Here is a 27,571-nt window from a genome sequence, read left to right as displayed (position 1 = left end):
TAGAGAAGGAAAAAGAAAGTCATAGACGAAAAAAAACAATGGCATGTGTCATGAGTGTAGTGGCGAAACATTTACAGAATCTCCAGAGAAAACTTGACTCACTCAACATTTCTCCAAAAACATGTCCATGTGTTTTATGCTTAAACATAAATGTATGTCAAAATATTGCTTTGTTTCCCAACTGTCAATGTGTCTAAAGAAAGTTTAAAAAAAAAACAACTCACACACAGAAAACTTTATTCACCAATTAAAATAAAGTTCCTTGAATGATGCAAGTGCTACAGTACGTTTTTGTTCGACCTCCGAGATAAGCTTTGAGTGGACTTTTTAAATCATTAACTGTGAAGAAATAGCCTCTTTTTTTTCTAATCTTACAGTATGTTACATTTATTAGGTTTGCCTTCAACAACATACTGTTAAGTGTTGCAGATTAAGCAAAGAACGCTTCAAGTTGGTGGAGAAATGACAATCTTTTTTCATTCCTTTCTAGATTTGACAAAGAACCAAGAAAGCAAAGTATATCTCAAACTCATTGTTGTTTTCTTGTAAATATATGGTACCTCCCTGTTGTGACATTTTCTGTCCTTGTTAAGCCCTTTTTTTTTTTCAAGCCACAAACTACCCCTCACAGAATCATCAAAAAGCTGTCAATATTTCTGATGGATCACATTAAACACATCTATAAATCTGAAAGCAGCTCAGCTGGAAGTACCAATGATATGTTGTGCATTTTGTCCTGCTTTGAAGGACAAAACGATGGAGGTTAAACATTGTGTGGTTGTTCTGCCAGGGGAGTCAGTTGATAAAGCAACTGTGGTCCAACCACTGACCAGACATAAGGGAGCAAATTCAGGCCCCTGCTATGGTAGGACATCATCTAAAAAGGATGGGACCAAGGGCTGGATCTTAAAGAAAGACAGGAAGGGTACATTGAAAACAAATGTAACTCTTTATGAAGTCACTGCCTTCTGGGCGTGTACTGTGTTATTATGCCTAGAATCAAAACTTGTACCGTCCAATCATCTTGTGCCATCCTCTGTATGCCAAACTATATATTTATATATATATATATATTTATATTTTCTTTTGTGGGGGGGGGGGCAGGGGGGTTTGGGTTAGTTAACTATCTTTGAACAGGATTGAGATTATTTTGTCTTTAAATGAAGGCCCTGATTGCTGAAATGACTTTACTGTGGTTAAGTCCAACAACAACAATAAAGCGTTCAATGAAAGCATACGTATGTCCTTATATACCAGGGGTGGGGAAACATTTTGATTGGTGGGCCACAATGGGTTCTAAAATTTGATAGAGGGGCCCGACCAGGAGCATATGGATGCATTGTTTTGGTAACCTCACCTCATTGGAGAAAAAAAAAATACATTTAATTTTAAATGAAAATGAACAAAAGCATTACAACAAAATATCTGTCCTTGACACACCACAGTATTTAGAAAATGAAACATTAACAAGGTTTATTCATTTCATTTTTTTGAAGTTCGGCGGGCCAGATTAAAATGTTAAACGGGCCTCATGTGGCCCCCGGGCCGTAGTTTGCCCACACCTGTTATATACTGTATTTTAGTCCATGCCTAAAAGAGAAATTATGATGAATGAATGTGGGCTTGTAACTATAATAGAGTGTTGATATATATGATTTTATTTGACCTTGCAGAATATACAACTACATAGACAAGCATCTTGATAACGAGTCAAATTGTTGAAGGACTCTCTAGGAGCCGCATAATAACCCATTGGAAGCCCTGGAAATCCGAGCAAAGTAGCTTGTGGTGCTTTGGAGCAGTATTCCTGGTCTCGCTACAAAACACAATATCATATTACAGCAACATATTTACAATGTATAAAAGGTTTTTATTAATCCATCTCATCTGGTGCTACTGACAAAAGTGACATTACGGGATAATGATAAAAATAATAAACAGTAAAGGAAATAAAGCATGGTCAGAATCTTCTGCATGAGGCCATTGCCACCAATATCCTTCTATAGCAATTTTCTTCAGATTTACCACCAAACACATGCTGTACTTTTATACCAACCTGCAATTTCACGCAAACTCGGCCTCTTCTATACGCTCCATCATGTTGCTCACAGCCCAACTCATATATTGTGGCGCCCCTTCAGACTTGAAGAGAGGAAGTCAAGTGTAAATGCATTTCACACCGCAGTGGCTACACAAGACTGTCCAAGCCCCTCTGCTTTGCGTTTACGGACCTTTTCAAAGAAACTGGCTGCAATGAAAGACTTACTGTAAGAAAAGATAAGATAAACTAACACTGCCGCTGTCTTGTAGCAACATTTTAATGTATTTTTTAAGGAACCGACAACTATTTTACAATTCCGATATGTTGGAATGTTGTGTAAAACTTAAAAAAATTTAATGCAGTTTTTTTTTTTTTTTCCGACACAGTGGTACCTAAGGATCAAAAGTATGCAGTTTTGCTTTTTTGTCTTGCTGCCTATGTGCAGAGATTTCTCCAGGTACTCTCAATCTTTTGATGGTGTTATGCACCGTAGATGATGAAATCTCCAAGTTCATCGAATTTCTACTAAGTAACATCCTCAAACTGTTAAACTATTTGCTCATGCAGTTGAATTTCACCTTGTGATGAAACATTACCCCATCCTTGCTTGTGAATAATTGAGCCGTTTGATACGTGTTCAGGCATCAAATTAAAAATAAGACAATATTTGAAAAAAAAATCAAATTTTAAAGATATTTGGCCTGTCTTTGTAGAGTATTCAACTGACTGGCAAATTCTGTTTTGATTTATTTGCAATTTACAAAATATACCAAGTTAATTGGAACTGGGGTTTATAATAAAACCACAGAATAAATGCCTTTTATTTGAAAAAAAAAATAGTACTTGTAATTTGGGCTATTCTTTCAGAAAAGACTTGGATCAAATCATTTTTTTATTTAGTTGGTTGTCGGTGTTCTGAATAGTTGTGCATTTGCTCTCACTTATTGTTGCAGCCACTGTCCAACACTGTTTTTACCTTGAGGTAGAAACATTCAGTGCAAGGCAACCAGATTCCACAGTAATTTGTTGACACTGGGTTCTGCTTGGTGTCTGCCATCCCATATCTTTCGGCTTTGCTCCAAGCATATTCCAGGGAGGGCTACAGGATGATTTACTGCCGCTTCCACAGGCCACATCTGTCTTCGTGCAGCTAACTAGCTGTCTATTAGCTTGTTCCTTTCCACTTTTTTGAAACATCGGTAAAGTGGATTCTTTCCCCGAGTGTCTATTTACCTCCACATACTGTACACCTCAAGGCGTCGCATTTTCGTCTCCAGTTCAGCCATCTTCTGAAGAAGTTAGTGATTCTCTTCAGTGGAAGAAACTGTTCTTGCTAATACCAGTGTTATTAGCTCAAGTACAACTGCAACATCCTGCCCCAAATGAAGAAGAAGAATGAGCAAAAGAAGAATAAGTAGCACAAGGCGAGTGTCAACATTTTCCAAAGATTGTTTCTATCATAGTATATATTTTTTTTAATTTTATTTTAGCTGTGTTTTGTCCTGTCCCTCACCTCTGACCTATCTGTCCGAGGTGACTCTGCCAGTGGCATAAAGCTAACAACTCCAAACAATTTGACTGCAGGGATCACTAGGATGCACAAACACCTTAATCATGACAACGCGGCAACTCAGGGAGCAGTTCCACACCTGTGGTGGAAACACAGATGAGATCAGATATAACCAGTCCGATACGGAACTGCACTGCTTCATGGAAATACGATTCTGCGACAGATGTCACCTCCCCAACATTTCAGGAAACTAATGAACAGCATAGCTACAATTTACACCGTATTTTGCTGAAATACTTTTCAAAAGCATTGTCAACTGAAAGTGCTAGCATAATGCCATTGACATATTAGCTGATCAATATGACGTGTTCATAGGTGACTTAATGTCACAAACTTTATCGCCAATTACTTTTTCAAGTGTGTGGTAGTTGTCATCCTGACAATTTAGGTCATGCAATATAGCCATACTTCCTGGTTTATTTATTAGTATTCATTTACTGCCCAGGTAACGTAGTGGAAATTATGTAGCAATTCACTATAAATCCAAAGGCTCAACTGGATTTTTTTTTAATTCTGTATATTCTCAGTCGTAAAGATGCAACATTTGTGATTAATCACCAAGATAATGACATCCATTGAGAACTTTTGTGACAGGCAGTTTGACTACATTCTTCTTCATCTTCACTGTGTGTGAATTTTATTCATGATGTTTTGCATTCTTTTATTCCTTGCTCTGATTTTTTTTCCCCCCATTTTTTTGAGACGCCCATCTCTGTGATTTAGTGGTAGGCGTGTTATCTATGCAAAGGTCCGTCAACTGGAGCATTCCTAAAGTGATAACGTCTGCGATACACTCTCTTATCTACAGTGTGAGGTCCATCCAACAGAGTGCATTGTGCTCTATCTAGTAAGTAAGCCTCATTAAAAGTTAGTTTCCTGTCAGTTTGTTAACTGTCGCAATACGGCAATATGGCTATATGAACGCAAGGTACCATGAGATACATGATACAGCACAATCCGTTTCCCAGTGTTAGGAGCACACTGATACATAGCTAGAGGTGACTTAGCTGGCTGGCATAAAGATTATCACTATCGAGCCATGCAGCTTGCACTGAGAGCCTCTAGCCATGGTCAAGGACAAGGAGCAGCCTGTCACAGCAGGATGGGAACAGGTTGCCAACAGTAGGGTAGAAGAGAGAATATTTTTCCCAAATGTAAGCAGCAATAGTGACATGAGCCGTGATGGACAACTTGGCTGAAGTGCCTGGGATTTATCTTGACCTTATTGGTGCAGCACACTGGAACTCTTAAAAAAATTCTTATGAAATATTTGTACCTTGACAACTTTTTAAATGTAGAGATTGAAATTGACAGAAATTAAAGCTGCATTCCCCTTATGTCTGGGGTGGGCAACCTTTTTGACTGGTGGGCCACAATGGGTTCTAAAATTTGACAGAGGGGCCGGACCAGGAGCAGATGGATGAAGGGTTTTGGTAACCTCACCTTATCGGAGAAAAATAATTTATTGAATTTTAAATGAAAGTGACACACCACATTATTTAGAAAATAAAACATTAACAGGGTTTATTCATTTAATTTTTTTCAAGTTTGGCGGACTGAATTAAAACGTTTAATGGGCCGTAGTTTGCCAACACCTGCTTTATATCAACATTAATATATTACATCCATTGTCTGAGCCGCTTCTCCTCAGGTTCACAGCATACTGGAGCCTATCCCAGGCGTCTTCGGGTAGTAGGCCAGGTGCACCCTGAAGTGGTTGCCAGCCATTCGCAGTCCCACAAATATGACACGCAAAATTACGTTATTCATCACATTTAATTAAAGCACGTTGCACAATTTGAGAAACATGACTGCAATTTCAGTAAGCTTTCTTGGGCGAGAGACATTTTACATCCTGAATTAAAACTAGATAAATAGACAAGCAACCATTCACATTCACACCTATGAATAATTTTGAAAAATTCAATTAACCGGCCATACATTTTTTTGTAATGTGGCAGGAGAATGGAGTACCTGGGCAAAGTCCAACATTGAAAAGTTTTTTGCCTGTAATTTCCACATCATTTGGTTGATTCAAATCATTCCAACATATACTTTTTACCACATGTGGCTTTCTACCGTGCAAGAGTTCTTTCTAGTAATTTCTCTTGTGTGAGATGTCTGTCAGCATTACCACAAAGCAAGATGAACTACACACAGCATTCACATCCACTTATGTGACCTGACACAATTCAGAGAGAGTAGTAATGCTCTCCAGCTTTTATGTTGTTTACTTTTCGTTAATATTTTTGGTTTATATCTTTCTGTGTCAAAATGTTTCTTTTTTCCCCATCCGAGAGGCTACCATTGCATTTTGTTGGGCAGTCCTACATTAAAGCATCATATTAATAAAAGATAGAATTGCATAATCCCAGGAGTGGTAGGGGAAAAAATCCCCCACAACTAATTTGTAGGTCGGGAGATGGGAAGTACAGGTAAGTCATTAAAGCATTATCTGATCACTTTAACTCAAATAAGACATCCAGAGGTAGCTGGCTGGTTGTCCTAAATTGAAAAACGTTCAATTTGTTCGCATTGTGCTGCTACAACATCTCAGCGCATCCAATAGAAGACATGGTTGCCGAGTGATTTTGAAGTGACAACAGCAAGACATTTCGGTGGAGTTCTACAGTGCTGGAGAAAATGGAGCAATCAATTATGAATGCAGTCCAAGTGTCCCATACAATTAGAATCGGAATAGACCCATAACCTTCTTTTATATGCTGTTCATCTCCTTCTGCTCCTTATTATAAGCAAAGCTCAGTATTTATATTGAAACGGTGATAAATGGCAAATTTGGACATGCACCTATTATGTAAGTGCCCTATGCACCATCCTATGCCTTACCTCTCAGTGCATACTATGCTAACTAAGCACAGTAAGCAAGGACGTTTACAACAGTTAAATTATATTGCAACCAGGCAAAACATAGAAAGCATAATTACCACTGTAAAAAAAAAAAAAAAAACAACCCAGAAGATTCAAATCAAGTGCATCTCAGAGTGCGACAATATAAACTGCGACAATATAAACCGCAACATCAAGGAAACTTAACAGGGATTGCGTCAACTTGCACATTGAAATCAGGATAAGTAGAACACCTTGAAATAACAAAAGTTAGCCAAGTTGCATGAATGGAGTATTAGATAATGAAGCCATGGCATTCGTAAAATGTGTCGACTCCTGAATGTTTATGCAACAGAGGTAGGCAGTGTTGCCCAAGGTTCGCATGCGTACCGCTCCATTATTTAATCTGGCCACCAAGCATTTACACTGTCAAGAGTTCTATATTATTTGTCTAATTAATTTAGCATTTTTTTCCTTAATCAAAATATATGCATTAATTTTGATTTATTCATCACAACAAATACTTGGTGTTCTTTCAATGGCGTTTGTAAAACAAGAAAATACAATATTTCTATGAATGTATTTATTTAAATAATTGGTTAGCATTGATTATTAAAATTAACTCTGAGATATTTTGCAAACAATCGGCTCCAGCACCCTGTGCAACCCTTGTGAGGAGAAGCGGTACAGATAATGGATGGAAGGATATTTTGCATACATATTTTTACATTGATTTTTTTTTTCTTTATTTGGTTCGTCACGTAACATCTTGAAAGGGCAACCTGGGTGCCCCTTCCTATGGGCTCTCCAATTATGAAACGGGCCATAGGGGTCGGGTGTAATGTCAGCTAGACGGCTGCCGAAGCAAGGACCTTGGCGGTCCAATCCACGGCTACACTAGATGGCTCTAGCGACATGGAATGTCAACTCTCTGGGAGGGAAGAGACTGATGGGTGTAGAGGAGGGTGAACCTGTCAACTGATCACCACCTGATGATTTTGATGTTGGTGGAAGATGTCAGTCCATCTCAGGAGAGCAAAACATATTGTGACAGTCTGCTGGAAACATCTGGCAGAATCGCCTGTCCTGTTCGACTCCAACCTCTGGTAGAACATCACCTACGTTCTGGGTCCGATGTCGAGGCGACCAACTGGAGCTGTTGCTGGAACGTGGTCGGTGCCTGTCGTGGGGGAATTGCCCAGACACGTCGTTGGACCCCAAGCTCAAGGAGTCTTATTGGGCTGTTTTGGCCTGAGGGACTCAAGAGGCAGCTGATGGACGGCTGGACAAACAGAATGCAGTTTTGGTGGTCACCGGGGTTAAAACTCGAGCTTTGAGCAAATTCTGGTCCACCATCCGGCATCTCAGGAACAGGAAAAATGCTCCATTAACACTGTGTATAGTGGAGAAAGTTAATGCTGCTCTGAATTAGGATGTTGTGTGGGGGAGCATAATAATATACCTCTTCAATTCCACGTAAATAAAAATTTGACCACCAGCAGGAGACTGAAAATGCAGTTTGCTCCTTTATGCGACATCATTTCATCACTTGTACTAGAGAGTTAACCTCAATACAGCATTTCCTGTTAAACGTAAAGAACTGTGAACGTAAACTCTGCATTGCATCACTGTTAGTCAGTGCCCGCCATACTTGACAATGTCATGGTATAAGCCACGAAAACTTCAAATTCGATTCAGAAAATTGTGTTAGAAAGGCCTAATACAATCAAAAGTAAATTCATGCTTAATCCGATAAATTCTGGCTTTGAGTGTAAAACAGCTGAAACATCACCAAGTAGCAAGTGAACAAGGCATCTTCATAGATCGCTTGACTTTGCCATCTCCAGTATGACTCTGATATTAATATATGATTCTCTTTCACTCAAAACGGGATCTTTGTCCATGTAGGCATACTTTAGAGGTCTTTGGTAATATGTACTTGCTAGCGTGTGTCGCGCAGGGTGCCATTTAAGACCATTGATTGCAAGCGGCAGTCCTGCTTGAAAAGAGCGCTACATTATAAGGATCATCACAACTATGGAGCATAAGAAGTACTGTCTGTAGTCTGTAATAATGATACTACCGCAATATTATTTGGCGATGAAAGACCACAGTGTTCACTGCACGTTTCAAAGGTGAGGTTGCTCAGTTTTTATTACAACTTCTACTGACAACGGGAGTCATTTCGTTTTTTTCCCCCTTAGCTTCATCCAGTTGTTGGATTTAATTGTGCTTGGATTTCTGGGCAGTCTCTCCCTCTCTTGACTACCTCTTTAGAATCGCTTCAGAGTTGAAACACGTGACTTTGTATGATTGTATTCCCTCCCCATGTCCATATCTGTTGTTTGAAAAATACCTCCTTCCGGAGCTCAACTAAGTCAGCCGCATGGACTTTAATTTACCATGATAATCCTCTATGTTCCGTCTTGCACGGTCAAGCACTCTTGTCATTTTAAAGGGACACTTGGACAGGCTGAACATTGGCACTTACATAATAGGTGCATGTAAAAATTACACCAGCGCCACAATTCACGCCCCTAAAAGAATAGTGATTTAAGGGCTTTTTTTTTGGGATGAGATTTCCGATAAACTGGCACGTCTTTTGGAGCTCTCATCTGTCCACATCACAGCAGAGAGGCAAACACTGTAATATTGCTCGATTATTTTGTCTAAAACGGAGACCAAACTGCACCAATGTTGAAACGCACATTACTACTCATCTACTTCAACCTGTGAAAATAAAAAGCATTATATACAAAATTTTTGATTTATTGACATCAAACGGGAGCTCATATGATCACCTCCACAAAATGAAATTAATGTGCAGATTGCTTCTTTACTTACACAGTCTGAAGCAGACAAGCACACGAAACCTGACCAGTTGGAGTTTTCTGACATTTAGCTATGATACGGTTTTATTAAGTGTCCGGAGGCAGCCCACAGGCAGTAAAGGATGCCATGGAAAGGCAAATAGTTTTCAGAGGTTGACGTTGGCCAAAGTGGAGATGTCCAAATGCATTATGGTTCCATTATTTATGAGCGATGTATTTACAATGACTTTGAATGGACAAACTGTGCTTGGTCCCTCTTGTGATTGACACCAAGACATGGAGGGAGGAGTGGGGGCATGGCCATATCCCTTTTAAGAGGTGGTTTTGAAATTGTTGTTTACCCACTGATTTCTCCATCACAAAGAGATAAAATAGAAAAGGCACGATAAAAAAAATTATTAAAGAAATACACAAGTTGAGCTTGGTAATAAAAAATGGACCATCATTGATGATCCCCTTAAACTTTCCAATATATGCATGCTTTAGCACACGTTGTACACACCTAAACCAATACTCTGACTCTGAGGCCAGTCTATTGTAGTTTCGCAATCTGGCATTTCTGGCAAAGGTTTGTAATCAAATGCATAGTTTAAAGAGTGTTATCTCCCATGGCACACAAATTTGTATTCATACGCCATCATGATATGAGGGGGAAAAATCAACTGCTTGATCAGGATTTTACTGAACATTATGAAAGGGGTTCACTTCGAAAACACAAAGGCGATCTTTCTTTATAGGGGATGCATGCTGTATCTTGAAGTTGGCTCACTTATTGCAAAAACAGAACGGCATTCACACTTTTAAACTATATTTGAACCCTTACTTTTGATCTTTAGGTTAAGCCTGTAAGCAGCGTTGCGAACAATCAAGCTGCTCCAAACAAATGTAATTCATGAGCCTAGTTGACCATATTCTCAATGTTCAGGGTGAAGCAAGGACAAAAAAACCAAGAATCTTTGTAATCAGCCCACACTTCAAAAACCAAAGCAAACAAAATGTGACAGGCCTGTTGCAAGGTAAACACAAAGACCCTGCAACAAATATAGCCTTGCACATTCATCATAATCGTTTCTTTAACCTGCATTTCTGGCTCCTAAGAGGCATTCAGAGTGGCGAAGAGCAGATTCCCCGACCCATGCAGAAAAAGTAAGAGCGAGAGAAGCAATCCGTTTTTGTTCATTATAGAATGAAAGAAAATGTTTGATCTCACTTTTTTCTCAGCAATTTGTTGTTAGTCGCACAGCTTTAAAGTTACTGCATGCTATGCAGACACATTTAAGACACATATATCTTCTAATTCGTGCAGCCCAATTCAACTTAAATTTTCTTACTCTCAAATACCAATATGTACTACGGATAATCTTGCCTGTGACTATACTTATGAATGATCTTCCAAAAATACAACATCAGAAGTTAGTTTAGTATCGCCATTGTTATTATTACAACATGGCTACTGTGGGCCGGAGCAGACGCCAACAACAAAGCAACAGAGTCCACGGGACAGAACGGCTCGTACGTCCGACACGAACGCCCATTTTTTGGGCGGAGGACGCCGGACGAGAAGTTTTGTAAAAAGGATGGATTAAGCAAGGAAGTGCGTTTTCGTCGGACTCCTCAAGTACTGCATGCATAAAATTCAAATATTTGCAGAAATAAATAAAAGTGCAAACGTCCCTCACTGTCTCGTTAGCGTCACAATATAGCCGCTAAGTAAAGTGCAATTTCATTTGTACGGCAAAACATAGCCTTTGTAGATTTTACTCAAGTGTTTCGTGGCGGAATTTGAAACCTCTGCCTGGTTAAATGCAAGAATGAAATCACTTTTTATGACAAAGGACAAAAGTGTAAGGATGGAAGAATCTGCTCTACGAATCAACAGCTCGTCTCCTGTTGCTGCCTGTGGTGTCAGTATGAAGCAGATATTTCACTTGATTGTCCTACTATCAGGCAAAGCTTAGAATTTTGAAAGTCATTCATGCGCCAAGCTCACTTTGACACAGCAGGTGCTGGCTTTCTACTCAGAGAAACTTGAACTTCAATATGAACTAAAAGTGCCAGAGCTGGAATAACCAGCGCAGCACTTACTGGTTAATGTGCTCTTCCCACTGAGACATGTACAAAATCACTCTCTCCTTAAGGGTTCATATCAAAAGCACAACTATAGAGACTCTTGCACACAAGAGCAACATCACAGTTTAGTAGTGTTTTTTTTTTTTTTTTTTTTTTTAACCTTTGGTTCTCATTAAATTGTCTTCATTAAAGAAGGACAGTGCAGCTCATATATATAAATATATTTTTAAATCATCCACCCATCCATTATCTGTACTGCTTCTCCTCACAAGGGTCGCGGGGGGTGCTGGAGCCTATCCCATCAATCTTCGGGCAGCAGGCAGGGGACACCCTGAACCGGTTGCCAGCCAATTGCAGGGAACACATAGACAAACAACCATCCGCGCTCACACTCATACCTAGGGGTGATTTAGAGTGTCCAATCAACCTGCCATGCATGTTTTTGGAATGTGGGAGGAAATCGGAGTACCCAAAGGAAACCCATTCAGGCACGGGGTGAACATGCAAACTCCACACAGGAAGGCTGGAGCCGGGATCGAACCCACAACCTCTGCACTGTGAGGCCATTGTGCTAAGCAGTCGTCCACAGTGCCGCCTTTTTTTTTTTTTAATCAGGAAACTTAGGAAATAAGTGACAACTTGAAAAACACCTTCTTTTAAATTAGGAATATGGTCACGCCCCTTCCGCTCTCCCCATGTTCCTGCGAGAGTCACAAGGGACTGATTACAAACTCTCATTGTATTTTCATTGCTTATATCGGCCAAAAATGGTGATCAATTGGCACCAAAATTCATGTGAACATCCCAACCCATGACCACGTCAACATATCAAAAGGATTAACTTTTTTTTGGCTAATTTATATGAGAATGAGGAAATGTGGACGTGAGCAGAGGTACATACATTATACTGAACACTGCTTCTTTGCTGATCACATAAAAGCACCAGTCGGTAATTTACCCTGTTATATGAATCATAGTATTTCATAGAACTTTATACATTAACAACACATTTGCAGAGCACATTTTGTCCAAGCACAATCCTCCAGCCAATGGAGCTGCCATTAAGTGAGCAGTAGAATAACAAGAGATTTTTTTTTTTTTTGCGACATTATAGCATTCTTTATAGTAGCGTGATTATGCGTCTCTTAGGAAGCACAAGGCTGGTCGAGAGAGGCTTTATTCTGTAAGTGGTCAGACAGTTAGAGAGTCATATACAGATGGATGACAATAGGCTGAATGAGTAGGTGGCAGAAAATGCAAAAACGGAGGTAAATGTTCCATGGAGCCTGGGGGATATATTATAAAAAACAGCCAACAGTCTTTTCAACCAAAGGAATATGGTGCAGTACCAAGACATTATTTTCAATTTGGCAGTGGTGTGCAACATACTACGTGACCTGTTCCAGGCTAGTGTCGCAGAGAATATGGCCCCTATTTCCTGCCTGACCTATCTTTGACTTAGAGGACTCTATATTCGTAGATGACACAACTGTGCTCGAATTTACAAACTGGCATATACTGATTTTTGGGCCGTGAAAGCCTAGTTTGGGAATCTGGTAGACAACTCTCCGCCATGGTGGGCACACTGGCATACTGAGGGTGCTTTCTTTGGTATACGTCCAACGCACCTGACAGTTTGCTGGCTGAAAATTGTGTGAATGTTACATCTGCGAAATCACATGTAATTATCGGTGCATACATTATCACAAATTTGCCAATTAAAATTAGTTTGAAAAAGTATACCTCCCCCCCCCAAAAAAAAATAATGCCACCCTGTAATTTCTGTTCCGTTTCTAATTTCTGTTACTGCGTGTTCTTATATAGTGTGAAGTGTCTCATTGAGCATTGTTTTAGCCACCCCCAAACATTTAGGAAAAAAGAAATGGTGAAAAACAATTTAATGCTATAGCTCCACAATCCAGTTCTGCATAGTTTTCAGTCATTGCACATTTTCAGCAAATCTTCAAACATGCATCATGTATTTGGAAACACATATTTCATGTCAAAGGGTCCAAATATTGATTACATTGCAAAGTACAAACACACATTATAAATGAATCGATTGAAAATACTGTAATTTGGCATGCAGATAAATTTGGCTGTGTAAAATGTAAATGTGCATAACCCTGAATGCATACAGATGATATGAGAAAATAAACTGGCAAATCGTGTGCCTTGTTTGAAAAATGACAAAAAACTAATTCATTTTTAGTTCAGCATTTTTTATTTTTCCACTAATTCCTAGTGAAAAAAAATCTCTGTGGTTAATCAATTTAGGTCCAAAAAATTACAAAAGGAAGACAATCACTATGTCTAAAAATATTTTGGCTTGTATCCATTAAGATAAATGATCTTCACTAAAGAGACAAGAATTTTAGACACATCTGACACTAATCATATTCTCTATTTTATTTCCCATTACATCCACAATTTATCTTCTTCAAACTAATTACTACTTTATCACCAACCTCATTTTGGCTTTGCTTTATTTCATAACCTGGTACCAACATTTCCTTCAAGAAGACATTGATTTATGTGACAGAGCTGCTGAAAATAAGGGAGGTCTTATGTATCACTGGAGTGAGAACAAGTCTGGGCACACGCAGAAGTTAAATGAATATGTGTAGTTTGAAAGTCAGTCACCAGATTGTCTGTAATGTATGACTTATCTGAAATCTCACTCTGACCCTCAAGAATTCAAAATATTTTCATTAACTCTGCTGTCATAGAGCGGATTGCATTTGTGTTTTGAAGTGAAGTTGTTTTGTTGAGATCATTGGACACAAAAAAAAACATTGGGGGCATGGGGGATTGCAAGTGGGTAGGGATTGTGCAACGAACGGAGGAAGGAGACGAGGGGAGGCAATGACTACTCCAAAAAACAAACAAAAAAAATTGTGTGTGGGAAGTCAGCAAGTAAACCAATTCTGATAGTTAATTAAATGATAGCCCCAGCACAGGGGAAAAGGATTGTAATGGTAAAATATAAACACGTTGTAATCCTACTTCTGTGGGGGAGGATAACTCATATTGAGACAACAGCTCCTCAATATACACATTACCTCTATTTATATTTCTGCAGTCAAGCAGAGAGTACAAAATGTTCTACTTTCCTTGATAAGCCATTTCCTCCCTGTTATTCTCATCCTTATATAGTAAAATTAAGCAAACAGTAAATCGTGCAGTTAATTAATAGTAATGAAGATGTCCTGTCGAGAATGAAGTCCGCTGTTGTACTTTATGTTAAGTCATTGTTTTAAATGTGAGGACAGACATAAAAATAAACTGAATTCAGTCCCTTCTCTCGCAATCTTACGCACACTTTACCATCCAGAGAGAGGTCAATAACCAAGCAACGCATTTTTTTAATAAGCCTCTTGATTGCCCAAAAACAATTTTAGAACCTTGAAGCTACCTGCCAGTACGTATACACACGCATGTATACACGTCCGTTAGTGAGACAATAGCAGTACTATATACACATTGGCATAAGCTTGTATCTCTCATTCCAATCGGACTAAATGACAGTGTACTGTGTGACCACATGTAATTTTTCCGAGATTGAAAAAAACCCAAACTTTAGCAAACTCCTACTGTGCAACGTGATTGAACGATCAATCAATCAGTCAATTCAACCCAAAAAAAAGCAGCCTGGTAATTACATTATTGTGTATTGAATTGTAGAAGGTAAGAATTTTGACACATATCCTGATTAAAGGATGGTGCCCTCACGCTTTGACGTTGACGGTACCGTATTTTCATGACCATAAGCCTATTAAGGTAAGGCAATAAGGTAACACGGTATATAAGGTATTAAAATGCGTCGTCTGAGTTATGGGTGCTCTTTGTGTTTTTAACACATGCTTGTTAAAAAGGACACACAGTTTAAAAAAAAAAGCAAAAATCGCTACAATTTTGGGGTGATTGGTTCAACAACATAAAAAATGCGCTAGACCAGCCTTTGCGTATGTCTGAAGAAATGAGATGACATAACAGTGCGACACTAGCTGGGTTTACTTGTAGCCATTATTCCGATTATTGAGGATCTGAATGACCAAACGGAATTGAAATGCTCCATATAAACACCTCAATTGGAATAAAAAGGCTGAATCTGAATGGAATTTTATTTAGATTCATAGAGGTGGTATATTCCTTTTGCCGAAAGAGTGTCATGTAAACAGTTCAGTCGGAAGAGCCAGACTGCATATGGTCTGTGCATGTTCCGTTTTAACGTATATATGCACTTTGAAATGTCATACCAGAGCTGGTCTGCGATCCGAGAACTTGGTTTAAAGTACTGGTAATTTATTTTTTTCAAATACTGCGCTAATTAGATGAATGAACTCCATCTTGATAAATCACGTGATGTTTACATCGACCTCGGTGTCACACGTCTGTAACACGGTCGATCTGATTAACAGGGTGGCGCATGTCAACGCCCGCTCGGAAAATATCTCGTCACATGTAAACAAGTGTCCATAGATCTTAATTCGGAATGATTTCAGTCAAAAAAGTCTGCATGTAAACTTGGTAACTGACTAGCTGACTAAATTCATCCACAGATGCATCCATCTCTCTGTCAATCTGTCTGTTTTCTAACAATTGTCTTGTTTGGGGTTACAAGCGAGCAGGATCCCAGCAGACTTTGCGGCAGAGGCATGGGCCTCTCTGGGTTTCTCATCTGAGAATTGCAGGACACGCCTTGACAAACAGCCATGCACATTCAGATTCAAACATATGGAAAATTCAGTGTCCCAATTTAACCCCGGACGCCCGGTTATGAAAAGGCAAGGCCCCACTGGAACTTCATACATATGTATAATATTTGTATATGTATGTATGTTGAATGCTTGTCGATCACTGGGCTTCAGCTTTTGAATTACATATCAGCCATGTTGAGGGTTTTGTCATATAAGTGACATGCACTTGCCAAAGGAAAATAGTGTTCATGTTGTTCCTCATGTCAATCATAAGCGATACACTTAAATGCTCACTCCCTTTTTTTCTTCAACACATCGTGCTGTTGTTCAATCTTGTCTTGCCATTGACAGAATGCTCAGTGAGAGTTTATTTTGTGGACTATCGAGGATAACAGCAGAGGACATCTAAAACAAAAAGTGCTTAATTTAGCACTGGTTTCTGTTCTTTAAATCAGGACAAGAAACAAGCAATTTTATTTACCTGCTCAGTTGCAACCATTTAGACTCGGGTCGTTTCACATTCATGACAACAACACTGCCACATGCACAGGTGTTGTGCGTGAGCTAATTTAAAGGGCATGGTCGTGAGAGGACGGTGGAACGTTCAAGCAATTGGGAAACCACAGTGCCCTGACTAACCACTCCATTACACTCAGAAAACAAAACAAGTCACATAAAGTATCTCTATAACAACAAAAATCCAAAACTACAGTTTTATATTATGCTTGCCTATTAAACTGTCCAATGAGGGTAGAGTTTATAAAGTCTGCTTACTTGTAACAATTACATTCTGCATGTAAAGGAAAATATCAAGAATCATTCCCTCAAAGTTACAAGTCATTATAATTACCATCCATCCAAGAGCAGTTTTAGTTTTAGTTCCAAATTGACTGAATGTATAAAAGAACTTTATTGCCTTTGTGCAGCTTGGAGACGCTGCTGTCAGATAAACTGTCAGCAGATTCAAGGGCTTCTCTCTTCTCTCTGTCACACTATGACTATACAGCAAGACTGCTGACAGCAAAGAATTGCTTCTCACTAACTGTACTTTGACCACACAGAGCTCGGTCATATGTGCCCCCAGAGAGTCGAGGCCTCACTAGAATAGGTTAGAATATTTTTGACAGAAATTTTACATACTTTGCCTTTAGAATGTGAATTAGGATGAGATGGACAGATGCATAACACACACCCAACAGACTACCAAAAAGAAGATACGTATTCCACTTGAAGGAATACAATTTTAGCCTGGACTCTATCACAGGAAAACTCCACTAGTTCCAAAATGTATGTAAAGACTTACATGAGAAAATGGTTTGTAAAATGTTGGTTTAAACCCCCAGAGGCAAATTTTGCATAAAAAAATGAATGGCATGATTGACTGACATAATGTATAATCATTTAAATATACATGCAAACCTTTCATATATGCTTTCTGCATTATTGGCAGTACACCTGACATTTGTTTGACTATATTTCAGTCAGCGCTCACAAAAGCTGCACATTATCGTGGAAGAATTAGACATAAAAATCAGCAAATCTCAGATTGATTTTTTTTTTCTAAGTACTAAACATATGTCATGCTTGGTTAAATGGGGAGATCTGGTCACACTTGTTGAAAATAAAATGCCCAGTGTGCAAAAAAGGAAATGTAAAGAAGGGCTATAAAGAGCACAGATGAATGGAAGTATTGAGAGCTGATCTGTCTTATGTCATGAGGATGAAATTCTTGCACATTAATTTTCATGGAATTACCTGGCAAGCAAGGAAAATATATTGGATGAGCCTTAAAGATTGTACTGAATTATTCTAATGCAGACCCAGCCTAAATATGGTCACTGAAAATGAAATGAAATAAAATTGAAGTCAGAGTAAAATGAAAAAAAAAAATATATGCTTTTACTTTGAAAGTTGTGCTTTTATTTTACTTGCACACGTGTGGACGCCAATACAAGAAACTTAACTAAACAACTTTTCTGACCCTTGTGTTTAAAATGTGTATTCCCTAATTGTAATACAATCTTTTGAAACTAGACTTTATGCTTTTTCTAAATAAAAACTCAATTTTTGAGGTTAGCTTGTTGGCTTGGCCCTTGCCTGGCCAGCGCTGCAGTTTCTCATGTGGCAAATTGGCAAAATTATTTGCCCACTCCTGGTGTGAAGAAGATGTACCCCAGCACAATAACCAATTTCCTCTTATGAACAATAAATAAGTTAAATATATTTGCATTAACCCACCTGCTGTTCCTGATCAGGTCTGTAAGCTCTCTGGTCATTACTGTCTGAACTCTACCATCGGTGCTCTGGCATAAATGTGCTGCTGGCATATAGTGAGAAAAAAACATGATTAATTGGCACCAGAACAAATATGGCAGCCTTAGGGCATGCAAGGATAACAGCTGTATGTGTTCACTCTTCTCAGCAACAGCCAATTTAATAATATCTCCACAAAAAGGGTTAGCTTCTCCAAAGCCATTATGAGTATTTTTAAACTTACATCTCCCAAATCTACTTACATGATACCAGGGGTGGGCAATTCATTTTGAAAAATGGCCACATGAGGAACTGAAAGGCTTGCTGAAGGCCAAGCAAACATACCACACTATCTTTAAATTTGTCGAGATTATTTTTAATGTAGAAATAGCATATTGTCTTAATCTTTACACATTAAAAATTCCAAAATGAGAGTGACATATTTCTAATGATATAATGATGATACACCTAATACGTACAGTCTATGAAATTGCAGCTTTGCGTACAGCACAGGTGTCAAACCACTATCCGACATGTTTTAAATGTTTCCCTCCACCATCACACCTGACGCAAATGATCAGGATTATCAGGCTCCTTATAGAGCTTTCTGATGACCATATGTATACCCTTGTCTTGACTAAATCAATCCTGCGAGGGTTGCTATCAATATGGTCCCTACAACACTCCAGGGTGTTTTGCATGCACAATGAAAACACTCAACCTTGGTCTGGTACAGGCGGCATATGGTACATTATCTTTTATCCCAAATGGCCCTGTAGGCTCCTTGTTAAATTATGTGACGCGTCATGTGCGCAGTAGTACAATAACATCAGCCACAGCTTGACCAAATCGAAAGTCGTTACCTTTGTACTCAACCTTCTGACTTGCTGAAAAACTGTCATTGGCGCAATAAAAATTTAAGTCAACTGCCTTTCAAACATTAATTTGATCTACCACATAAGACAACTAATTCATACGTTGATTTAAAAAAATAAAATAAAAAAAATAATATATATATATATATATATACTGATTGCAATGCATATACATCGAACACTGTATATGATCTAAGCAACAGGATGCCGATTTGCCCTCAGAGCATCACGGGCACGTTGCCAACTCTATTTATCCTAGCGTTCCATGGGGTCATACACGGCAGGATGTACATGCATTCACAATCTATGCATACTTCCCATGAAGAGAACAACAACCAGGACATTGGAAGGAGAAAATATGGACAGTAAAGCATCCAACATTGGTGTCAAATCATTCAACTGGGGATTAGTTGGCATGCATTGAAACACATCAGGTGGTGAGCAGCTGTGTGGCGCACACGGCATGGAGGTAGAACTAATGCCTCTGACGGATGAACAAGTTCAGTGTGGCTCAAACTTCTCTGCTGGGCAGTCATCACTGTGCTGAATGCTACAAACACACCTGTCTGTGTGAGTTGCTTTGTACTATATACCATTACAATTATTATGCATTTCTTATGGAAGATAGGAGACCATGACCAGAGATTCCCTACTGATTCAGAAACATTTCCTTCAAAATATCATTTAGGCTTTTGCCAATTCTTCCCCATAACCAAAAAAACACGTCTCATGCTGTACTTCAGCTACATCTGTAGAAGAGAATGTTGCAGCATAAACTGTTTTCTGAACACACCGTGCTTTAATTAAGCTCTATAAATTTTAAACGACATCATTTTATAGTGTTCTCAAGCGGTTCACCTTCCACGGTCCGACCACATTACAAATTATTTATCTGCTAAAATGTGCATTGTGTATCTTTGCATGAGGAGAAAGAGGACACACAGTGCCTGATGTGCTATGCAGCTGTTGATTGTATGCAAGGAGAATGGTAAAACACAAACACTGAACACACTCACACTGGAGCAGCTGTCTGCCACAGCTCACGTACAAGCAATCACACACAGACTCACCGCAGCTTGAGCCAACCGGCCAACCTCTCTGACCCACCATCCCTCGGGGCTCGCCTCGTAACGGTTGACTGTACTTTAGTCTAACGGCACCTCAGAGAGTCGGACCATGTCAAAAAGCAGTACCAGATACAGTACACGTCCACAACGGGTTGGAAATAAAACAATGTCTGTAAAGTACAGAAATGACCTTTCATTTAAAAACAACAATATAAAGTAGTGTTGCATTACAGCAGACACTTTATTCAGTCTCCCCATTTGCATGGCATCAATAATACGGTCCACCTTGCATTAACCACTTATTGATTTATTTTTAATCCCTTGTGGTGCTGTAGGGTAAATTCATCTACTCTCCAGTATGTGCAGAGATAGGTCTCAAGTCACCACTTTATATTAACCCTTTTTCACTCAATTTGACTTGTAAAACAACAATTACATTTCAATAACCATTATATTTCATTGATTTAATATGATTAATTTACTCTGTGCGTCTAAATAGTTACATTAGAACTGTCCCACCCCTTTCAGGCACTGTATCTTTTTTATTCTCATTTGTAATGGAAAATATTGAACGTGTTTCATATTTAAGATTGCTGACCCTGACTGCTAGAAGAGCAGATTTGGGAGGAAAAATCAGTTCTAACACACCGTAATCGTCAGGATTTTTTTTTTTTTTAGGGAGATCCAATAATCAGGCCTTTGCTGACCAAAACAAAAGAACTCTTAGAAAACCACACACCTGTACGTTATACAACCTTTTGCATCACAGGAAACATAACGGAGGAGGTTTTGTGTGATTGTGTCACACTGAGTAGCCAAAATTGAGTTAACGGAAACTAACGGAAAAAATTAATAATGAGGTAACTTAATAACTAGAACACAAAGGGACAAACATACCCAGATGCAAAGCCACAATGCTTTGTATTGCTGTGGTATAATTAATGAATTGTTTTCACATTTGTCAATAGTCCAGCCGTGGTGGAGGTCTAAGCTACTTAGTGGCCTTCTAATAATACGTGATTATTATGCCAGGGGTAGATAAAGAACACTCCATTGTTAAGACAACTAATCTAATAGAGGACTAATAGTTTTGCACAATCATTGTATGTTAGTGTCCAAATATTTTCAGAGCAAACCATAAATACTGTAACTGCACAATTAAAAAATAATTGTCCCAACAACACTATGCCAAGCTAATGCTCTCTGGTGAAAATGCATTGTGAATGTAAATGTACAAGAAGCCAAAACGTAAAATGCGTCATTGTTGTTCTAGAAACTACAAAAGCGATCTGATGTCTAATGTCGTATCACAATTATTGACGGGAGCAGGAAGACAGTAGAGGAAGATATCGCTAACCCAGACAGAACTGCATTAAGCAACCCAGCTCATTGAAATGAGACAATAACCACAACACCACAGGTGTTTATAGTAGAGTATTTCTTGATTGATTTATTGATGTATCCTCTCTGCATTGCCACAATTAGTTGGCAGCATGACCCAATAAGTCTAATAGCCAGTCTGTCCTTTGTGCTTGGGAAAGACAATTACTTTTTCTATCACTCTCCAGTGCTTTCAGAGTTCAATCCTGCTTACAGATTTAGGCTGACAGCAGACCCACATGGCACTAAATGATTTAAAGTGAGTCAGCGCAGTTCACATCTTTTGTATGTGTGAGAGGTTGACTGTGTGAGAGGGTTGTTGTTTGTCTTCCCTGTATGAGTCCAATTAAAGTTTAATTCCGTACAGAAGAGTATGGCACATATGAGGTCATATTATCCAAAGAATGGCTGGTAAGAGAACAGCGGGTAAAAAAAAAAAAAAAATTGTGTGATGAGGAGGACTGACCATTTAATGACAGTTTGTCTTGTTTCATATCAGAATTGTTTGGCATATCAGAATTTCTCTCTCTCTCTCTCTACCAAGAGAGATATTATACTTGACAGTAGTGCCCCCGAGAGTGATGTAATGAAAGTCAAACTAATCATTTCATGGTTATTGTTTTGTGCTTTATTTGACTCATCTGCAGTGCAAAATTAACACACTAATCACTGTTGCTGAAATGTGCAACGGAAATCAATTTTGCAGCTTTTGTTAGCAAGCAAATCATAGCAATAGTTGAGCTGTCTGGAACAGTTAGTGCAGATGGGTCCTCCAGCCCAGCAGCTAAGTAGTTCTGACACCGTGAAAAGTGACATAGCGTCAGTGTGTCTTTAGAGTTCAGTTGTTTGCGGATGATAATTCAACTTTGATAGAAGTTGATGGGGTCATTCTGGAGAATGAGAGTCTGACCTGCTGTAGATTTCCACATTCCTAACGGCCCCAAGACGGTGGTGCCTCTATTATAAGACTCCTTACTATACATTAAAGAAGCACAGCGTTTTGTATAGAAAATGTTTATTTTCCAGATGGAGTGAAAAAAGAAAATATTCTTATTTTAGACGGCTGCCAACTAGTTCCCATGGCTGCCTCACAGGTGGTTGTTGTTTTTTTTTTCTGGGCTCTTTTTGCATGTTCTCTCCTTCTGCAGGAACTGCTGTATTATTAAAACATTCATTTTTGGTACATTGAAGGACATAAATTGACCGTCAGCGCAAATATGAGTGAATGCTCATTTATCATTGATATTCTATTGTGCCTTGCGATTGACTGCTGTCCAGTTCAGAGTGTTCACCACATTTCGCAAAAAGTCAGCCGGGATAGGCTCCACCACACCTATGACACTAATGACAATAAGCGGTATAGAGTATAGAAAGATGGACCAACATACTGGAAGACACCCACTTTGGCTCACTTATGCTTTGAAAATATTATTGCATCAGTAATATTAACATAAGCACACTTCAAAATCAGCAAGCATAAAAAAATGTGCCTTTCTGCTTGATTTATCAAACATCCCACAACAAATGAATACAAGGCTGAGATAACTTTAGAATCAGCAGTAGTTCACTTCTCTCATTGACCGCTCTATTTACTTCAGGACAGAAGGCTCAGTGACAAAGCAGAGAAACCAATGTTCTTTTCACAGGGAAAAGGTCCTTATCACAACAGCTTCCATAAGCTCTATTGAGCAGGGTTATAACCTGAGCTTTGTGGCGGTCTACAATTAAAGCTGTGCACGCACATCTATGTGCACACAAACACGCGCATGCACACGCACGCGCACACACTAAAAAAAAAAAAAATAATCACCGGAAAAATGTGATGAGATGACGCACACAGTGTGACATTGGAGAACATTTAAAAAATAAAAATGGACATCATAAAGCAGATGAATCATACCATCTAACATTGTAGTCACCCACAAGTGAAAATAGTACATCTCATTAATGTGAAACAAAATAAATTTGGTAAAAATACTGATTTCGACCTTGTATAAAAGCCCCGTCAAAGGAGCTATGGTGAGCTTGGTAGGTGATCGGCTCTCATTAGCTCCAAAACGAACGACTCTGTACCAAATGAATGAACCTACAGTTGAGGTTGTTATACAGAGGTTGACTTGGAGGAAGCAGAAAGCACTCGCTCATGTTTTCAGTTTTAGTTTTGTATTTTTCTGATGAGCAAATTTCCACAACCATTGGAAAATAGAATTTGTTTTTCGTTTGCAGTGCTGTTTATTTACATTCGCAGATTGCAGGCATTGTATTCTGTTCATAAAAACATCTTGGTTATTTTTCAAATCAATCGCCTCCTATTATCACATCCTCGTTTTATGTATCGAGTTTGCAATTCAACCATCCATTTTTTGCAATACTTAAAATACCTATCGCCAGCCAATCGAAGAGGTTTGTACTCTCCATTCAGTATACAAAAGAATTGCCTCAATTCAGCATTTTCTTATTTTCAGATTTTTGGGGGAGCATGATAGAGTCATGGTGTGGCGTGTCTGCTTCCTTGTTCTGAGGTTTAAGATTCAAATATCAGCTCGTCTGATCTTCCTGGGCTTGTGTGGGTTTCTACAGGAAATCAGGTTGGCTCACACATTCTTCCCAAAAAATGTTATGCAGTTAGACATTAAATTAAGATTATCAAGACCTCATCGATGTACCTACAGGAGCATTTGTTTTTATGTATTAGCTGCCACAATAGTTGTGAATGGACTGAGTAAAAATTTGTATTTCTAAATATTTATGTCTTGTGCAAACTTGAAGCATGATGTAAAACTGAAGGGTGTATTACAAAATATCAAAATGTGTAGTACAATGACACGTAACAAGAGATATAAACTAGGTAGCCCAAAAAAAAAAAATGTTTTGACAAACGTGTGCCCGCCGTGCTTCATTCAAAGCCTTGGAGTACTTGATAGACTGCAGGTGATCAGCGAATGTTCCTCTCCTTGTGAGGATGGTGTCTTCCCTCCATGCTTGGTGGATTCTGCAAGTTCTGGACCTTGGGTCAGCCTCAATGAAGCAGACCTCCTCTGGTGAAGATCTTACTAGAGCCATCTGGGAGGGATTCAGCAGCAGCCACTGATAGATTCACAGAAAATGGGATTTAAAACCATACATTCGCAAAACACTATTTTGTATTGTGTAGTGCAGTCTATCGAGGATACAAGTTGTGATGACGAGTGAACTCAACAATCAGTGGACAAATGTGGCTGCATAAACTCAAAATTTCACATATTGGGAACAGTCCATTATTATTACAGTAGATGCAAAAAAGAAAAACATGTGGAAGACAATACAAATGAAAATCAAGCAGCGCAGTGAAAAGAATTGCCATTTTCCGACTTTTTACATGGTTTCCTTACTTTAATGTTAATCAAAGAAATGTAAAAAAAAAATCCTTGTGTGGAAAAGAACGTGCAAAAGTAAATTTTTGGGAAACATAAATTTTCACTCACCACACCCAAGATGGATTACTTTAAGACCTGCTCAATCAAAATTTGCTTAACAGAACCTCAGTTCTAATTAATAATTATGAATATGCACTAACTGTTTGTGAAGACACTGATTTTTTTTTTTATTGACATCACAAAAATTGGGCATTATTTCTTTTTATTTTTCTATAAACCTCGGTGTTATGATCCAGAAGAATCCGGAATTGAATGGCACTCACTCTGGGTGACACAGACGGAATTAGAACAAAAATAATTTATTAACTGAAAATCGCACTGGACCGACAAAGTGCAACAAAGGGCGCTGGCACAAAAAAAAAAAAAACAAAGCGAAATTAACCAAAAAATGCTTGCAAAAAGGCAAGGATAAAGATAACGGAAATATCTTGTCGTGAAAAGATGATCCCCGAACACCGAAAGATACAAACGGAGACTAAGTCTAAACAACCAAAAAGGAGTTACATTGGATGAAGGCAAAAACGAGACAAGGAAAATAAATGTAGCATGAACAACAGTGAATGGCTAGAGAAATCAAAACTTGAGCCCAAAATCATGAGCAACACAGTTGAATAATCTGACACTGGTTGTTGTCATGGGAGTCCCTATATACTTGGCTAATTGTGATGTGTGGCAGGTGCGGCGCTGGAGTGGAACGCCCTCCACTCTTGATGACGAGATGCATGACAGGTGTGCCGCTGGAGGGAGGACCTTTCACTCTAGCTGGACGTGAAAACACAAACAAAATAGAGACATAAAACTGCCCTGTTCACATTTCCAAAGCATCACTTCGACAACATTCCTAGGAAATCTCAATATCCCAACACTGGCTAACTGCTTTAGAACACGGCCGCTGGCTACAGGGGCTACTTGGTACCCCCTGTTATAATGGCTGATGACACAAATGTCTCGTTATGAAAAGGATGGCTTCATCATGCTAGTTTCATCGTCATTATGCAATAATTTTAGAAAGAAACAAACAAAGATAAATACCGAGCACTGACAAACAATAACGCAACAATTACAGTAATTTTCTTTTATGAAGCGTGAGGGTGGGCGAAAATCAATCTCACCTATTATAATTGGTTACGTTTCAAGTTTTTCTTTCATCACTCTATCGATATTATGTTGACAGAGGGGTGGCCTATCCAGAATCTATCTGATGAACTGGACTTCACTTTCTTGGCCATGTCATCAGTATCAATGCTCGGAAATGCAAATGTGGGGGAAAATGTGCAAAACCTTTGTGTATCTTCCTTGTATACATTGTTAACTTTGTCGTTTGTTTGCTTTTGGTGATTTGGTTTCTCTTCTCTTATTTACATGCCCAAAACAAATATTCGCCTGCGAATAATCAATGGGAGTGATTCTTTATCACGACAGGCTGTTGCAGATTCAACATGCAGAAAACCTCCAGATGAGGGCTGTCCGAGCGTACGTTCCCGACCACCCTCGCAATGTAAAAAATCTGCATGGAGACAAATTCTATTTAAAAACTCTATATGCATGTTATTACGGGATTTATGGCACTTTATATTTTCAAAGGTCTTTAAACACACTTTTACAGTTATACAAAATCATGCGAAAGCGGACAGAGCAACTCCCGCATTTGAATACCCCAATTTAAACGGCGATGCGTGGAAGTCGTGATGCAAATGCACATAATTTCTACTTGTTACTTTCTACTGTCTATATAACACATGTTTAACAACCGGATTTACAAACAGTGTGCACTGAGGGCTGCGTCTTTCAAATGTGTGAAATAGCTCTCATCCGTTTGCGTCAATGAATATACAAGATGTGGCGTTTACACACTTGTTCATACATGGCCTCTCCTTACTCTTTCCTCTTCAGTGACTCCATGCTCAAAAGTCCTCAATTAGCTCAAAATTTCGGCAATCATTTCTGTTATCTGTGGTAATAAATGTTAATTTATTTCACAATAAAATTGATAAAAAAAAAAAATGTATTATCTTAAATTTGACACATCAATAATTTAAACCAATTGAGCCAGAGGATGGAGTTAAAAAAAAAGGTAGAACATATTTCGAGGATTTGGCTCGCAGATGTCATGTATAATAATGCGCTTTTTGTAGGGTGTTACAAAGTCAAGCGAATGTCATTGCAGCATGAAAAACAAATAAATTAGTGCAGTGTAACTCTTAGTGCTTTTTAACCCGCTTCACTCACCCAGGCTCTTTGGATGGAGCCAAAGATAAACTGTTCCCGTTGCACCTTTGCATAATTTTTCGAACAACAATATTTTTTTTAACATAACATCAAAAGCTCCACTGCAACTCAACTAAAATGTTATTTCACTGAATCAATCATGGCTCCTTTTGTTCCTCTGAAAAAATATCCAAGACAGCTCATAGTGTTTTTAGACTCTGAAGGCTTTTACGACTCGTCACCATTTGAAGCTTCAGCGAGATGACTTACTTTCTTCCGCAATCTTGGGACATAGATATCACCGTGCTCCTCT

General features: G+C 38.8%; 1 long non-coding RNA gene across 2 annotated transcripts; it reads right to left on the bottom strand.

Annotated features, from left to right (window-relative positions):
• Window positions 1–2,105: 2,105 nt before the first annotated feature.
• On the bottom strand, window positions 2,106–16,595 carry LOC148333745 (uncharacterized). Of its 2 annotated transcripts, XR_015844308.1 has the most exons (4): window positions 16,541–16,595; window positions 3,555–3,690; window positions 3,018–3,414; window positions 2,106–2,142 (listed from the first exon to the last, which is right to left on the bottom strand). It is a non-coding gene; the product is annotated as an uncharacterized LOC148333745 (long non-coding RNA). The 2 variants fall into 2 exon arrangements; XR_015844309.1 differs by lacking the exon at window positions 3,555–3,690 and having other exon boundaries at window positions 16,541–16,591.
• Window positions 16,596–27,571: the final 10,976 nt, after the last annotated feature.

The sequence above is a fragment of the Idiotropiscis lumnitzeri genome, chromosome 7, assembly GCF_059441095.1.
Source record: "Idiotropiscis lumnitzeri isolate Australia: NSW breed Sydney's pygmy pipehorse chromosome 7, RoL_Ilum_1.0, whole genome shotgun sequence".
Classification (NCBI taxonomy): Eukaryota; Metazoa; Chordata; class Actinopteri; order Syngnathiformes; family Syngnathidae; genus Idiotropiscis; species Idiotropiscis lumnitzeri.
This window is presented reverse-complemented; position numbering and strand designations above follow the sequence as displayed.